At 34.9% G+C, this 8,864-nt stretch overlaps 1 long non-coding RNA gene across 1 annotated transcript; it reads left to right on the top strand.

Annotated features, from left to right (window-relative positions):
* The first annotated feature begins 426 nt into the window (after positions 1–426).
* Positions 427–8,592, top strand: LOC126691569 (uncharacterized). Its single transcript, XR_007644801.1, has 6 exons — positions 427–670; positions 1,878–2,142; positions 7,044–7,205; positions 7,336–7,447; positions 7,561–7,645; positions 8,438–8,592. It is a non-coding gene; the product is annotated as an uncharacterized LOC126691569 (long non-coding RNA).
* The last annotated feature ends 272 nt before the right edge of the window (positions 8,593–8,864 follow it).

Here is an 8,864-nt window from a genome sequence, read left to right on the forward strand (position 1 = left end):
GATATTTTTTACAGTAAAAAACGCAATAATTAACTTTTTTTTTTCTTTCTAATTTACTATTTTAACCCTATTTTTAAGTTGTTGGTTAATTAATTTAGGAGTATTTTTTACAGATAAGAAAAAGTAATAACTAATTTTTCGAATCCTCTTAATATATACCGTCTACATATAATAAAGAAAAGAAAGGTGAGTTTTAGTTAATTAAGGATAAAGTTTTTTATTTATGAAATAATAACAATAAAGAATTGGAGTTCCAAACCAACTCCGCGTATTGGAGAAACTAATAAAATTCAAATGATATTTAAAAATAAATAAATAAAAAATGTTAATGTCATTAAAAACTAAATAAAAATAAAAAGAGGAAAAAGTGAAAAAGTCAGGTTGGGTGGGCGTGGGGGCACGCGGAGAATGAAACGCGCAGGGAGGGACAAAAGTGAAACAGAAAAAAGGGGAAGGAAAGGAAAGAAAAGAAATTGGTTATCGGTTGGTTTGGTTTTGGTTGTTGAAGTTTGATTCAAAGTTCTGTTTGCAAATTGCAAGGCAACACAACCACCTGTTCTACTTCTACACCCCTAATACTCCTCATACTCAACTCAATTTGGTGGCGGAACCCCAGCGGCAGACCTCCTCCACCAACTCCTCTTTCTCCGTTGGGAATCCTATTTCCAAGGTAAAATTCTTTTTTTTATTTATTTATTTATTTAGATTTTGGGTCAGCTAGTATTTGTTAATCTTGTTTCTATTCTTAGCAGCAACAAAACACATAACACTAATCTATAAATAAATTAAATACTAGGAGTTGAAGTTGTAGACGACGTTGGAGTTCATTCATTCCTTCCTTCCTTTAATAAAATAACCCACCCATTATTACTTACTTACTTATTATCATTTGGAACACAACACTACTTTGGCCGTTCGGAGGATTAGGATTTTAGGATAAAATTCATTACTTTTTTGCATTATAATCACCACCACTATACATACTGCAGCTATCTCTTTCTAATGCATTACTTTTTTTTCCCTCTCTCTATTTTCCCCCTTCAATTATCAAAATGCTTACAAATTACCCTAAATGACCCACCCACAACCCTCTTTTCCCTTTCAATTCTCTCTTCTTTTCCAATGAAAATCCATTGTATATTCATAAATTTTTGCCAATTACTGTATTGTCTATCACCATCACCATGCCCTTCTTACGCTCCCAAACCTAATCTGCATATATCTACTTTGTTTGTTGTTCCAAGGAATTTAATTAATCATGTAAGTATAAAACTCCCTTTTAAGCAAATACTACTTACTATCTTACCTGTGGCTGTCACTCAGACTGCTTTATTTTTAGTCATACAGTGCTACTTGATCATCTTCTCTATGGATTTAATTAAACCTTCAATTACTACTATCTTACCTTTGGCCTTTTCATCAGTACTACATCTACATGTTGAATTGAGATAATAAGCTTACTCTTGCTTCTGTGTTTTTTCATTTACTTTACTGGTAATTAGATTGTGACCAATTGGGAAATCGATTACTTTCCTACCAGATCCTTCACACATTTTATGTATTCACACTTTGCCACCACCTATCACATAAACAGTGATATGAAAAGTATAGTTTAAAGTTGGAAACAAAGACTTGTCTGTTTAAAAATGATCTAACATTGCATGTGATGTGAAATGGTGTTACATACATATAGTTTTCAACAAGATGATGTTTGAGTATTCCACTTCCCACATTCCCTGACATGAATCATTCAGGATTCTTAACCCCTTGTGAAACTTTTGTGCTTTTTACATGACTAATTTGCAAGTACTTTCATTTGTTTATCATGACACTTATGCTTCCCCCTATTTATTTATTTATTTATTTTAATTTCTTAGCCTTCTGAGTTCTTGATAAAGATGACAAGCTCGTCTGTTGAGTTAGCAAAACATGCAAACTCTGGGCATCATGTGAGAGAGAACAGTGAATATACAAGTCATATCAAATGAACTGCGTTCAGTGGAAACTGATATCTTACAACCTCAAGCTGAAGCTAGGACTAAATCTTTCATGTGGTGGATCAAGGCCTTTTTATGGTGCATGGTAGTGATAATATTTCTTTTCATTTCCTGGAAATGGGGAGTTCCATTTATTTTCCAGAAGGTACTTCTTATTCTCAATTTTATTTTTTTTATTTAAATTTGTTTGTACTGCAACTGCTTTAATCTATATTTTTTCAATGCTATTTTATTGGGTGAGAGCGGCCACAGGGGTCAAGAGGGGGGGGGGGGGGGGGAGTTGATACTGATAATACATACCTGTGCTGACACTCCAATTCAGCAAATATCTCCTGAGGCATTTTATGATAAAAGTGATAGTTTAATTTGGATTTTCTTCGAAGAATTTTGACAACTGCACAGTATTCTGATAATCTCACTGCTCTAATGTTGTTAACAACTGGCAATAATATGTATGACTAAGACAGCATAATGTACCCTGTTAAATTCAATGCAGTAAAGAATCTCAATGGAAATGACCTAATGTTTGATCTCATCACTTTGTGCCCTTGATCATCACTAATCACCATGTTGTTTTTTTTTTAAATAAAAAAAATAATTAAAACTCAAAAATCAAATTTATCTGTAAATATAGTTTTTAAAATTTGCAGCAGAATTTAAAAAAAAAATAAAAAAAGTGCAAAATATAGCATTATCATAGTACACAAGGTGTATACCAAAGCATGGCAACGAAAACAAAAGGGTGATGGCGGAATCATAACATGGTTAAAGAGAGGATATTCTCTTTGGAAGCCTAAGGCTAAGGAAAAGCCCAAGAATGAGTGTCCATGGTAGTTAATTAAGTTTTTATATTTTATTTGGTTATTCTTGAGTCAAGGGTGTTTTAGTAATTTTACAATTGTTGGGTATGGGCCATAGTTATAGGCCATGGGTTTTATTAATGAGTCTTATTGAGTCTTATTTAATTATGGGTCTTTATGTATGGGCTTGGGTTTAATTTGTTAGGGTTAAATAGTAGTCCTTGTACTATTAGGAATCCTAATACTGCTAGTATAAGAGTCTTTATATATATAGGGTGCTCAATGTATTGAAGGGGTAGAATGAGTGGATTAATAAAATTGAGTGTTTTGAGCAATATGCATGTTGGCCCCCTAAACAGCCCTAACTTCCCTCTAATTACTAAACGTAGACAAATCCGTAATTTGTCCTGCATCAATTTGGTATTAGAGCGAAAATCCTACCACAAGTTCTTTGTGAAATCTTCTTCAGCCAACTGCTTGACAGAGTTCATTAAAATAATAACAAAGAAGACTTTTAATCTGTTATGTGAGAAGGTGAATTCCATTGAGACAAAATTGGAAGACTTATCCTCCATGAGAGGTGAATTCAATAAGCTGTCTGCAATCGTTCTTAGCAAATTTTCTGCTGAAACCACCTTTGATCAAGACCCCAAGTTCCCCAAATCAGGTCCAAGTACAGCCCCTGTATTCCCCTCAAGTTCAATGCCTTTTTCTTCCACAAATTCCTTTGTTCCAAGCACTAGTCAGGTGCACCCACAGCAAACACAACCCAATATTGTTTTTCCTCTTCAAGGTGCTGGTTTCATGGAAGGGAATCAGCCTTACAATCCATCATCGGTCCGTTCTTATGGGGAGCCTCGATTAATGGATGTGGATAGAGGTGTTAAACTAGAAGTTATTGATTTTTATGGGGAGGGCAATCTGGAGGTGTTCTTTGATTGGCTACATAGTATTGAAAGCTTTTTCAGATGTTATAGCTTAAGTGAAGAGCGAAAACTCTTTTTTGCGGAAGCTAAACTCAAAGGGACAGCTAGAATATGGTGGGAAAAGTACCAACAAACTTACTATATTGCCATTCGATCGTGGAAGGCATGCGAAGTGCTATGACTCGTTACTTTATACCACCTAATTACAAGCAGTGAGCCCACTTACAATTTACACAGTTGGTGCAAGGAAGTTATTCAATTGAAGAATATACCAACAAATTCTATGGCTTGGCTATGAGATCGGGATTCCCATGGAATGAAGATGTGATGATTTCTACGTATCGCCAAGGTTTGAATCCTAATATTTCTTTGGGTTTGGCTGCAAATCGGCTTTATACCATGGCAGATGCAATTCAAATTGAATACCAAATGGAAGAGGAGATTAAAAGAAGGCCTTAATGAGAGCTCCAGTGGCAAGCAATATTAGAGGTGAGAGAACATTTGTGGATGTTAATTTGGAGAAGTCTATTGATAAGTCTCAAATGTAATTCTTATCAACCAAACAAGAATGTTTGTTCTAATACTTCTACATCACAAGGGAGTAGTTCTAATTCTACAGCAAAGTGCTTTAATTGTGGAGGTTTTGGCCATATGTCTTTTCAATGTCCTTCAAAACTAGTTGCTATGCTTGAAAAGGATAGTCCTATTCCAAAGGCAATCATGGGATCCAAGCAACTCGAAATTCAAGAAGAGATTTGTGAACCTCTCAATGCTAACCTGAAGGAGAATGTTGAAGACCCAGATCTATCTGATGTGGGTATAGTGGTATACTGAACTTTGACGACTTAGATCTTAATGATGAGGGTATGCTAGGCATCATTCGTCCACTTCTTACAGCATTTAACCAAGATGTTCAAGTGAATGAAGACTGCTATCATAGGGGAAAGGTTTTTCAAACTCGAGTTAATTGCAAGAAACAAATATGTTCTTTGGTAATTGACACTGGGAGTTGTATTAATGCAATATCTGAGGATGCAGTGCAGAAATTGGGATTAAAAGTAGAGCCACTCTTGAATCCTTATTATGTTGCATGGGTCACAAACACAAAGTTGAAGTTTGATAAGCAGTGCCTAGTCACCTTTGAAATTGGCAAGCTTAAGGAGACTGTTATGTGTGATGTGCTGCCCCTTAAGCCTTGTCACATAATTTTGGGTCAGCCATGGATATGGGATCGCAATGCCCACCATGCTGGTCGTGCCAATACTTATTCTTTTGTTGAATGCAACAAGAAGTACACTCTCACACACATGCCAAACTTGAAGTTAAAGAAGACTACCCTCCTTATTCGGAAAATTGTGCCTTCTGATGGCATTCTTGGTCCAGCTCCTAACTCGATGGAGTCGAGCTGTATTTAGAGGGGGAGAGTTGATGACGGAATCATAACATGGTTAAAGAAAGGATATTCTCTTTGGAAGCCTAGGGCTAAGGCAAAGCCCAAGAATAAGTGTCCATGGTGGTTAATTAAGTTTTTATATATATTATTTGGTTATTCTTGAGTCAAGGGTATTTTAGTAATTTTAGAATTGTTGGGTATGGGCCATTGTTATAGGCCATGGGTTTTATTAATGAGTCTTATTTAATTATGGGTCTTTATATATGGCCTTTGGTTTAATTTATTAGGGTTAAAATAGTAGTCCTTGTACTATTAGGAATCCTAATACTACTAGTACAAGTAAGAGTCTTTATATATTTATATATATATATATATATAGGGTGCTCAATGTATTGAAGGGGTAGAATGAGTTGATTAATAAAATTGGGTGTTTTGAGCAATAGGCACATTGGCCTTACTGTTCACACAGCCCCTAAACAGCCCTAACTTCTTTCTAATTCTTCTTCTTTCTTACCCTAAACTCTCTCTAATTCTTCTTCTTTCTTACCCTAAACCCACCACAACTAAACGTAGACAAATCTGTAATTTGTCCTGCATCAAAGGGACTAAAGAAAGAAGAGATTAAGATCTAAAAAAACAAGTCATCTACAAAGTCCAAAATGCTAATTGTGAAAAATTGAAGGAATTGGAAGTCCTCTCTTATAATGTCTTGAGAATAGATAACTCTTTTCTTTTGGAACTATGTATTCCACTCTTTCCAAGTATACCAAACAAGACATGACAGAGCTATCATCCAAATTCTCCATTATTGAGCTTGCCCAAATTCCCTTTCCAAGAAGCCAACATATCAATTACTGAATTGGACATGACCCAAGTGACACCAAACTAACATGATAGTAAGTTCCACAACTCCTTAGCAATAGGAAAATGAAGAAGAAGATGAATTAGGGACTCCCCATTGAATTTACACATATAGCACCAATCTGCAGCTATTGTCTCCCTCTTTTTTCAAATTATACATTGTCAATATTTTCCCTAGTATTACTTATCAAGGGCAGTGTCTATTACACATTTCTTGTTACACAGTGTACACACATTTTAGTTTTTGAACTAAAATTGTGACTTCAAATGATAATTTCAATTCAAAAAATAAATTATGCATGCAACAAGGTGTGTGAACTAATAATTACCCTACTTATCAATGCACGCAAACACTTTTTTATTTTGATAGGTAATAAGACTTTTATTGAATGAAATGAACATCGTGCTCATGATGGTCACACACACACACACACACACACATATATATATATATATGCGTATGTATGTATATATTTTACCTAGTTTTGCAGTCCATGTAAAGAAAGCGACTCTAGGTAGAACTCTAACTTTCCAAATTTTCTCCAAGAAAAAGGGGTAGCTCCCTCACCCCTATCCTTTGAACTCTATAATAACTTTTAACTTGAAATCCATGCTTTGGTGCTGGTAGCCACACCAATCTATTAGTTCCATCCTAGTCAATCTTAACTACATATAATTCATCTTAAAATTGCTATATTCTGTAAATAGACTTGTAGAAAGGAACAATGCAGAGGAATAAATTTAAAACGGGCATTAAAAGGATCTCTACTCTTGCATAAGTTTTGAGCAGTTGAGCTGATATTTTAGCATTGAGACATCACCATAATCTGCAAATTTACTACATACTGATTTAGCTTCCATGAAAATTTTCAGATGCCCTGTTTCTAGTTTCAACCTTGCCATGTAGGCAAGTATCTTTTGTCGATCATGCTCTGTTCTATATAACTTAACAAGAGAGGATATATTTAAAAAATAACAAAACTTTACCCCTTATGAAGTACTTTTGCTATGTGGAGACTACATTTTGCTTAATTTTTATCCTAAAGATCTATCATTTTCATTGTAGGTTCTCATCTCTCTCATGCAGTGGGAAGCCACTGCCTTTGGCCGTCCCGTTCTTGCCCTCGTGCTTGTTGCTTCTCTGACTTTTTTCCCTGTGTTCTTAATCCCTTCTGGCCCTTCAATGTGGTTATCTGGAATGATTTTTGGTGGCTGTCTTTGATCAAAGGTGTTTATTGCTCATTTTTTTTCTTTGAGTATCTGTCTTAAAGGTTCCTTATGAAATATCTCTATTATGTTGCTTGTTTTTTATTTTCTGACCAACAATGACCATGATTAATTCAATATCAATGTACTAGGTCAAGTGGATCTCACATTGGAGATATTTGGTTGCGTTAAGTCATAGGAATATGCCTTGACACAATTTACAGCCGCTCAGATTTGGGTGGAGAACATGTATAGATGTGGAAGGTTTGATGACCTTAGTTTAGTAACTTTTAGCGTAACCATGTGTTGTAGAAGTTTATAGTTTTATGGTTCAAACTGAAATAGCTTACAATCTGTTCATATTCTTTGTTGTACAGATGTGCTGCATATGTTTGAGCTAGGAAGCAGTTGGGCATACATGAGGCTCCAAATATCTTCACTATAGTCTTGAAGAGATTTCAGGTACCACTCTGCATTTGCATTAGTTATGAGATGGAGAGATCGATGGTTCACAAAATCCCCCCACCCCCAACTACCAAACTATTAAAAAAAAAAAAATCCAATTACATTTCCGGATGTATTCTCAAATTTCAGAAAATCCTTGAACTATTTGAGAGTTTTGCCTTTTTGGTATTAAACCAATAATGTGTTTGCAGCTTAGTGGTGGCTATTTGGGACGGGACACAGTTTTTCATGTTAGTAAAAATTCTATCTTCTCATGATTTACATAGTGATAATGGGTTTTGGTTAGTAAATCTATAAACTTATAGGATTACTGGAGGAGAAGAAGAGAGATTGATAGATCATTTGTTCATTGATGATGAATGAAAGAGTGCATGGGTTTGGTGTTCTTTGGGCCTAAAATGAATCCAATAGCAGATAGCAAATAGCAAATAGCAAATAGCAAATGGTAGAAAGTAGCATACAAATTTTTTTTTTTTGCAAAGATTGCAAAACTGGTGAGTTGAGTTAATAAGGAGGATAAATTAGAACATACAAAATAGAGAACTTCCATGAGTGCATCACTAGCAATACGTTCATTGCTTAATTTCATTCTTAACCAGAAATGCATGTAGTGTATGCAATTTTGCATTTTAGACTAGTTCTATATGTCAACCTTTTGTGCTTGGAAGCTAAATAATTAATTCATTCAATGGAAAGACACCTAAATTAGGCCTTAATTATAAGGTTGTGAAAATGACCTCAAATTCCAATTTACATATTTGATTGACTTTATTTTTGTATGCATCAAAGTGATCTAGTGCTTGTATGGAAAAGAGCACATTTTGTACAAAATGCTTTGAGGTCTTCATCAAAAGGTTGTGAAATTGACCTCAAATTCCAAATTACATTCATTCAGGCTATCAATGAATGAAACTTCAAGGTTTTGATTGAAAACCTATGAAACTACTCTTCATTTATTAGGGTCTTGTTTACAGGTGGCCTTCCTAACTTTATAAGCTTCTCAACTGGCCCAATATCCATTGATGAATCAGGATAGCAAAAGGTAACGATTGACAGCCTTTGTTTTTGACTTGTTCACCATTGCTCTATGATCTGGGGCTTTGTAATTCCCATTGCTCATAATTTGCTTGATCAAAGTAAATGCTATGAATTTGTTAACTATGTTTAGCTTGCATTTATACCTTTTCTACTGCAATTAATTTAATAGTCTGTTATC

This window comes from Quercus robur, chromosome 7 (genome assembly GCF_932294415.1).
Source record: "Quercus robur chromosome 7, dhQueRobu3.1, whole genome shotgun sequence".
Classification (NCBI taxonomy): domain Eukaryota; kingdom Viridiplantae; phylum Streptophyta; class Magnoliopsida; order Fagales; family Fagaceae; genus Quercus; species Quercus robur.